The sequence below is a fragment of the Motacilla alba genome, chromosome 4 (genome assembly GCF_015832195.1).
Source record: "Motacilla alba alba isolate MOTALB_02 chromosome 4, Motacilla_alba_V1.0_pri, whole genome shotgun sequence".
NCBI lineage: Eukaryota > Metazoa > Chordata > Aves > Passeriformes > Motacillidae > Motacilla > Motacilla alba.
In genome coordinates, this window is record NC_052019.1 from 56573307 (window position 1) to 56581098 (window position 7792).

Genomic DNA, 7792 nt, shown 5'->3' on the forward strand with positions numbered 1-7792 from the left:
AGGCTGCATGGAAATCATACAACAAACTTCCAGTATTTCAAGGAGACCTAACAGGAAGCAGAAGAGGGACTCGGAACTGTAGTGATGGGACAAGAAATAACAGGTTCAAACTCACAGGGTGGAAATTTAGGTTAGATATTAGGAAGAAATTCTCCACTGTGAGAATGGTGAGACACTAGAGCAGGTTGCCCTGAAAAGCTGTGAATGCTCCATCCCTGGAAGTGTTCAAGGCCAGGTTGGATAAGGCCTTGGGCAACCTGGCCTGGTGGGAGGTATCCCTGAGCAGGGAAGTGGAGTTGGGACTAGATGATCTTTAAGGTCCATTTCAACCCCTTCATGCTCTATGATTTTGTCTGAAACCTAATCCACAGTATGTGTGTTTAGTTAGGCTTTGTTTGGTTTGGGGTTTCCCCCCAACAGATGAGATTGTAAGATTATTATTTAACTCCATACACTTGCAGGAAAGAAGATGTAAATAAAACAGAGATAGTAAAAGAGGGTTTGATTGAAAATGGGATTTTAAAAAGCCACAGCCATTCAGTACTTTTAATGCATTACTTTTCTTGCATGCCACTCCTAGTTGTAAGAAGCCCAAACACTTGTATCACAATTGCACTATTAAATTTTGCTTGGCATTGTCAACGGGATTTAGAAGGTTCTGATGCACAAAATGTGACAAGAAAGGATGCTCTTCAAACTTGTAAGGCAACTTGAATGGAAACCCTGATTTTTACCTTCAGCTGACAGTAATAAGCCTAGGGAGGGTGGTGACTTGAGATCCCTAGGTAATAATAATAAGTAACTTATTAAATAAACACAAGTTCCAAGGCAGCCCAAGTCTAGTGCTCCACCAGCATCACACCATCTTTCCTAACAGAAGCTCAGGCTTGCCAGAGAGGAACAAGAAACAAATGCCAGTTCCTGGTATCTCTGTATCTGTAGACAGGGAGAACAGAAAGTGAAAGAAGTGAAAGCAAAGCTTTACTCCCAGCTAAGCCTCCAAGACACAGTAAGGCAGCACAGGGATGGATGTTTTAGACAAGGAAAGGGATAAAAATACCAGCAAGGGGCTGGAGGAAAGCTCCAGCTTCTCCCCAAAAGATCGGAAACATCATCTACCAAGACTGAACTATAAACAGTTGCTGCCACTGACTCAGCTACCACATTCACTCAAGGAACTCAGGGTTGCAGAGTGCTGCATGTGAGAGCTGCTTCTTCTGCAGATAAAAGTAATTTGGAAGGATGCTTTTGAAACCTATCAAACTGGTGTCCAGTTACAGGCTTTCTTAGGAATATCCATTTTTTTACTCACTCTATTTATCATGTTTAGAGGCAGTACTATGCTCTAATATTTAACAAATCTATCTTATATATTTCAGCCTGTTGTCATCGTGATTCTATAGGCTAGTGAGGGGAAGGGCAAATGCCTTTCATCACATCTGTTATACTCAAGAATGCCTATACACACCAGGCCATTCAGAATGTGACAGGATGTAAATGTGGTTCTGATAAGTGAATACACAGAAAATTAGAGCATTAAAGTCGTCTACTTGTTAGTGTTCCAAAATCCTGTTCTTCCTGCAATCAGCTCCTGAAGCTCATCAAGTGATGATGACCCGCAGAGTTTTTTCCAAGAGCCGCTATACAAGAATCAATCTATTTCTAAAGAGGCTTAGTTCTTGATGAAGAAATCTACTCCGTACACACATTTGCAAAGGTTCAAGGAGAAATGCACCCACCCAAAGGCACCTGAAACACCTCAGCATTAAAATAAATGCTCCATCAAGATAAGAATGACCAAATTATAACTCACGAGTTATCACAGATGTTCTAACTACAGTTCCCGCGGATGCTCTTACTAGAGTTAATACAGATGTTCTAATTAGCCAGCAGCTTTATTAACACTTTCGACCAGCACTTACACCACGTGCATCAGATCCAGCCACGAGTTTCTCCTCTCACTGCCCCTACCCCGAATCAGCCCAGGAAGCTGACTCAAGCTGAAAAAATTTTTTCAGGAAAAAAAAAAAAATCTAACTTTATCTTTAAACCAAGATTGGTTTTGCGATCCAGGTCACGGCCTGCCTGTCCCAACACCTGGGCCAGCAGCCTTGGGCAGAGCAGCCCGGCGTTCCCCCGCCTCGCGCGCCCTTTCCCGGTTCGCCACGCGCCTTCTCCCACCCGCAGCTCGGGCACGGGCGGCTCGGCGGGGCAGGCCGGGAACAGACCCCCGGGCAGGGGTGGACCCCCGGCCTCCCGGAGCCGCGGCCGCTGCCCCGCCGTGCCCTGCCCGCCCCCTCGGCACCGCCGCCGCCGGGGCCGCGCTCCCGCTGCCGCCAGCCCATGGCACTTACCGGCCCCCTCCTCCTATTCTCCTCCCCACGGGCGACGCCGGCTCACGCTGCTCGCCCCGCCGCGGCCCCGGCACTTCAATCTCCCGCGGCGGCCGCTCCGCCCGCTTCGCTCCCGGTGATGCGCCCGCTGCCAGCCCCGTCCCGTCCCGTCCCGCCCTCCCGCCGCGCCGATCCCCCCCCCGCCCGCTGTTGGTTTGTTCCGCCGGCCACACCTGCGGCTCGCACCATTCGCCGCGCGGGGGGGCGCCGAAGGGGGGAAGAGGCGGGTGGGGAGCGCGCCCGGGCGCCGGGGCAGCGAGCGGGGTGTGGCGCTGGGATGCTGCGCTGGGATCCGGCCCTGGTCGGCTCGGAGGAGCCGGATGGTGCCGAGGCGAGCGGCAGTCGCCTCGCGTCGTCCTCACCCGCAAGGCCCGCAGTGGTACAGCCGAGGAACCTTTCCTTCCCCTCACCCAGCAGGTCCCAGCGAGGGGCGGGAATTGCCATGTGCCGGCGCTTCCCTCAGCGCGCAGCTCGGCCTGAGCGCCCTGCTCCACCTGTGGGGAGCAACGCGAAACGTTTCTAAGCGTGTCATTTTTTTTCTAAGTGAGGTAGCAGCCCGGGGGATAGGTGTGGGATAGGACAGGGGACACCCCGCGTCACGCTGGCCGCAGGCATCACGCCACAAAGGTCGGAGGGGACTCCCCACAGCCACACGGGTTGGGAGGGGTCTCGCCACAGCCACAGAGGTTGGGGGGGACACTCCTCAGCCGCACGGGGACATCACCCCACGGCCACACAGGTTGGAGGTGACACCCCACGGCCACACAGGTTGGGGGGATCCCGCCTCAGCCCCACAGGTTGGAGGGCACATCCCACAGCTGGTTGTGCTGCCAGAAGGAGAAGTTGCTGAGCTGTGCCCTCGGTACGTGGGTGCTGCCACAGTAATTGTGTATATTTCTGAAATGTAGCCGTATACAAAGAGTGTATTCTCATATCCCATTGCTCTTCCTCGGAAATGCTCTAGCAGACATGAAGAAATATGTGAAATGCTTGTAAAGAAATAGTGGGAAGGTTGTGAGAAGAGTAAGCAAGTGTGTAGCAAACTCAAATTAGATTTTTTTTTTTCCCCTTGACTAAAAGGCTTATTTAGGCTGGGAACTCAAAAGCAGTGTGGCCAGCAGGGCAAGGGAGGGAATTCTGCCCCTCTGCTCTCTGGTGAGAACCCACCTGCAGTGCTGCATCAGCTCAGGGTCCCCAGCGTTAAAAGGGTGTGGAACTGTTGGAGTGAGTCCAGAGGAGGACCATGGACAAGCTCAGAGGATTGGAGCACCTCTCCTATCAAGACTGGCTGAGAGGATTTGGTTTTTCAGCCTGGAAAAGGTTCTGGGGAGACTTTACCTGCAGCCATTCAGTACCTAAAAGGGGCTGCAAGAGAGCTGCAGAGGGATTTTTTTACAAGGGCCTGTAGCAGTAGAACAAGGGGACATGGCTTTAAACTGAAAGAGGGTAGGTTTATATTAGACACTAGGAAGAAATTCTTTCCTCTGGGGATGGTGAGGCACTGGCACAAGTCCCTCAGAGAAGGTGTGGATGCCCCATCCCTGGAATTGTTCAAGGCCATGTTTGATGGGACTCTGAGCAACCTGATCTAGTGGAAGGTGTCCCTGCTTGTGGCAGAGGCATTGGAACTAGAACCCTTCCAACCCAAACCGTTCTATGATTCTGTGAGTCAGCTGGCCTGGCCAAGCTCCCTCCCAGCTTTTTGTGCACTTCCTCACTGGCAGAGCATGAGACACTGAAAAGTCCTTGACTAAGGGTAAGCACTACTTAGCAACAACCAAAACATCAGAGTATTTTTCTCATACTGTATCCAAAACAGAGCACTGTACCAACTACTTAAAAAAAAAAAAAAAATGAACTCTCTCCCAGCCAAATCCAGGACATCATGGCAGAGGTGTTGGAACTAGGTCACTTTCAAGGTCACTTTCAACCCAAACCATTCCATGATTATATGATTCTCTGATCAGCACTCAAACACATGATCAAGTCAAAGAGTTTAGGGGGCATTAATAAATAAATACTTCAAGCTAGCTAGCATGAGTATTAATAATGGTGATAAAGCCTGATGCTTAAGGGAATGCAGTTAAAAACATATAAAGAGGGTGATCTGGTCATAAAAAATATTTTAAGCTACCTATTTGCTTAGTAGTCCATGATGAGATTTGTGTCCTATCAAACCCCAGCCTGAGAGACAAAGAATGTTAGAGTGAGTTGTCCCAACCCCTTCTGAACTGAATCTGAACAGCCTGTTGAAAGTTTTAGTTTAATTCTTCCATAATACCATTTTATTTATGGATGTCTGTGTGTGGACAAATTTGGATTTAATTCTGCTGCTGAAGACTAGGCCTGGAATTCATGTCCCTCAGGCAGAATAGAAGTTCAGTTATAGCAGAATGTAGCAATGGTTACATTATTCCTACATGCTATTTATAGCTGACTGCATCTTTGTGCTTTATGTGTGAGCCAAAGGTTGTACACTCCCAGCATCTGCATTCCTTCAGTGCATCTCAGGGAACTACAAAAAAATGCAGTCTGCTTGACTTTGAAATAATTATTCCTCAAAAATTTAGTAATCATGTAACATTTTTCCTTCTGGAGAGATTTGGTCAAGGCCAGAATTTTAAAAGATTAATGCCACATTGGATTCAAGGTGCTCGACATTCAGGTGGGCAGCACCCAAAAAATGATGGGCTGATGGCACGGGCAGCAGCTTAGTATCTCAGCACAACAGAGCAAGCAAAAGAAGGGCTGGTTTGAGTTTGTGGAATGAATTCCTGTGGGAACAACTAATTAATGCTGTCCCACATAGAATGAAAAAGACAGGATAAAAGGGCTGCACGAGGGTCACACTTCTTAGTTATACCAGAAGTATTATCTATGCTGCTGTGAAAGGTGTGTCTTCAGATTCTGGGCACAATATCCCCTTGCAGTATCTCATTTGGGGAAGAATATTTTCCTTGGTTGGATTTTTTTTTTTTTTTTTTTTTTTAGACAAATGGTTACCATTCAGTATAACACAAACGACAAAAAGCATGTTGTGGTAAAAGCTGTTCCTTCCATCCTTGAGGAACACTTCATAAACTGTCCTGAAGATGTTGGTCTGAAGATTTGTAAAGTCAAGAACTGCTGAGAGTTGAGGCAAGAAGGTATTTGAGGTAAATTGAGGCTTTTGAAAGCTTTGAGAACTCGTGAATGAATGGTGGTACTATAAGCACAGAAGGAAGATGGCAGAACCAAATCAATTTAAAACAGCATTTTTAGTGGTGTAAAGATAGAACATGAGTAATTGGCCGCGAATTGGGGGCTAACACTTTAGGCAATGTGAACGGGTAGGTACATTGTACTAAAAAAGTACTCTTTTCACAGTTTCTTTATGCTACCAGAGCTTTGTATGGGGTTTGTGTGGCAAGGTTTTGGCCGAGGAGGCCCACAGGGGTGGCTTCTGCAAGAGGCTGCCAGGAGCTTCCCACACGTCCAGGGGAACCAATGCCATAATCCTGTTTACAGAAGTAACTGTGTGACTGCAGCTAGAAAAAGCCAGGAGTCTGGCAGCAGTGTTTGCAGAAAAAATATTTCCTGTAGCTTGGAATGAGTAAACAGTAACACTTTGGAGGGGTGCTTTAAATCAGTCGTCATGAAAATTAGTCCTAAGCCAGGGAACAGAAAAGTTTGATTTAAATGATTGTTTATATTAAATTACAGTTGTATTGTGTCTTAAAGACTGATTTTTCACTGTTTGGTAACCATTAAAATGTGCTGATTATGGTCTTCATGCATAATTTACCATTTCTTTTTGCTAGCAAAGAGGATGTGGTATAGTTACATACATCTGAGACATTTCAGACTTTAACATAGCATCTTAATTTGTACATACATTTCACTGTTTGGGAAGATGAGAACTGTTTAAGTTCTTTTTTTTTTCCCTAGGTAGTTGTTACACTTTTACTTGTGGTTCATACCAAACTCTGAGTGGATAAATATGAGAATTGAAAGAAAATAATGAGGGAAAAAAACCTTATTATAGTTGCTTTTAGTTGAATAAGATAAATGTATTTAATCCTTCTTCTTAAGGAGATTCTCTAAATATGTTTTGCATTGAAAAGCTTTTATTAAAAAATGGAAGTATACTTGCAGGAAGAGAATGTCATTGTTTTGATCTCTCAGTCATTCTAGTGTGTAGAACTAGTAGAGATCATCCTGTAATCTCCACCTCTGTTTTATTTATGGATGGAAATAATGAAAAAAAAATCAACAGAGGAAATCCATTTAAGTGAGCTGGTTGAATGAACAGAAATGAAGGAAATACTGCCACCTGGCTTGCAGGAAAAGATGCTTGTCAGAAACTGGTTCAACACTTCAGCCAACCAAGATTAATCCTTCATCAGCTTGAACAGAAAGTCCATACTGCTTAATAATGCTACTTCTGTACTATTAGTATTATTATTTTGTTTTGCAAAGTAAACATGTTTTAAATTAAATTTTAAATCAACTAACCTGATTGTTTTTATTTTTATTATTTTATTTTAGAGACCCAGAGAAGTTACCAGGGAAGGACCATTTTTTTGCCTTACGTTTAAATCAGGCACAAAATCAGAATTTTCCAGAATCCAGGTACTTTTCTTCATGTGTGTGGAGGCTGTATATAATTGGAGGAGCCTGTCTTTTAACAAGGCAGGAAAGAATATCATTCAAATATATGAATCTCTAATATTGCAGCAGAATATTTATTCTTTGAAGTGTTTTGGAAGGGGCAGCACTTCGTAGCACTATCAACTTTGTTTAAAGTAAGTGCAAGTGCATGAAATTATATTCATTAATAAAATCAGAATAAGTCATGTTAGTAATAGACATCTAGTGCTAAATAGAAAAAAAAAATACAAAGAGATGGACTTTGTAGGAGCCAATCTTGGTGATTAATAAGAATTTTTTAATATATTTTGGCATTCCAGCTCTAACCTTCTGTCGCCTCTGCCGTTTTGAGCCCCAGAACAAGTGAAAATCTGTGGCGTTTAGGGGCAGTGGTTTTCCTGTGGCTGATAAGGCCGGGGCCGTGGGTTGCAGTTCAGCTTTTGGTCGTTAGATGCCGGCAGCTCCCCGGGCATTTCGGGCTCTGGGTTTGTGACGTGTTCAAGTGCAGGGACTTCGGACTGGTGTTTTGGTAGAGGAACACAGGGAGTGCACTGCATGCATGCTGTCCTGCTCCGAAAAAACCCAAATACAGTCTCCCTCCCCCTCCCCAGAAATCCCCAATAAAACAAACCAAAACCACCCCACAACAGAAAAAGAGGTTTTTGACTGAAAATGAAGGGTGCTGTCCGGCTCCAGAACACAGGGCTAAATAATGTCCATTTCTCTGAGCTCACTCTGTCCCCAGCCACTGCCCTACAGCAGCTCCGAGG

General features: G+C 45.5%; 1 protein-coding gene across 15 annotated transcripts in view; it reads right to left on the reverse strand.

Annotated features, from left to right (window-relative positions):
- OTUD4 (OTU deubiquitinase 4) overlaps positions 1–2503 on the reverse strand; it is a 28293-nt gene extending 25790 nt beyond the window's left edge. For 7 of the 15 annotated variants that reach the window (XR_005256941.1, XR_005256940.1, XM_038136687.1 and 4 more), the window contains exon 1: positions 2355–2500. The gene's annotated coding sequence lies outside the window, so the exon portion shown is untranslated. Of the gene's footprint in view, positions 1–2354 lie in introns of all 15 variants that reach the window. The other 8 variants (XM_038136684.1, XM_038136681.1, XM_038136678.1 and 5 more) reach the window with 2 other exon arrangements.
- Positions 2504–7792: the final 5289 nt, after the last annotated feature.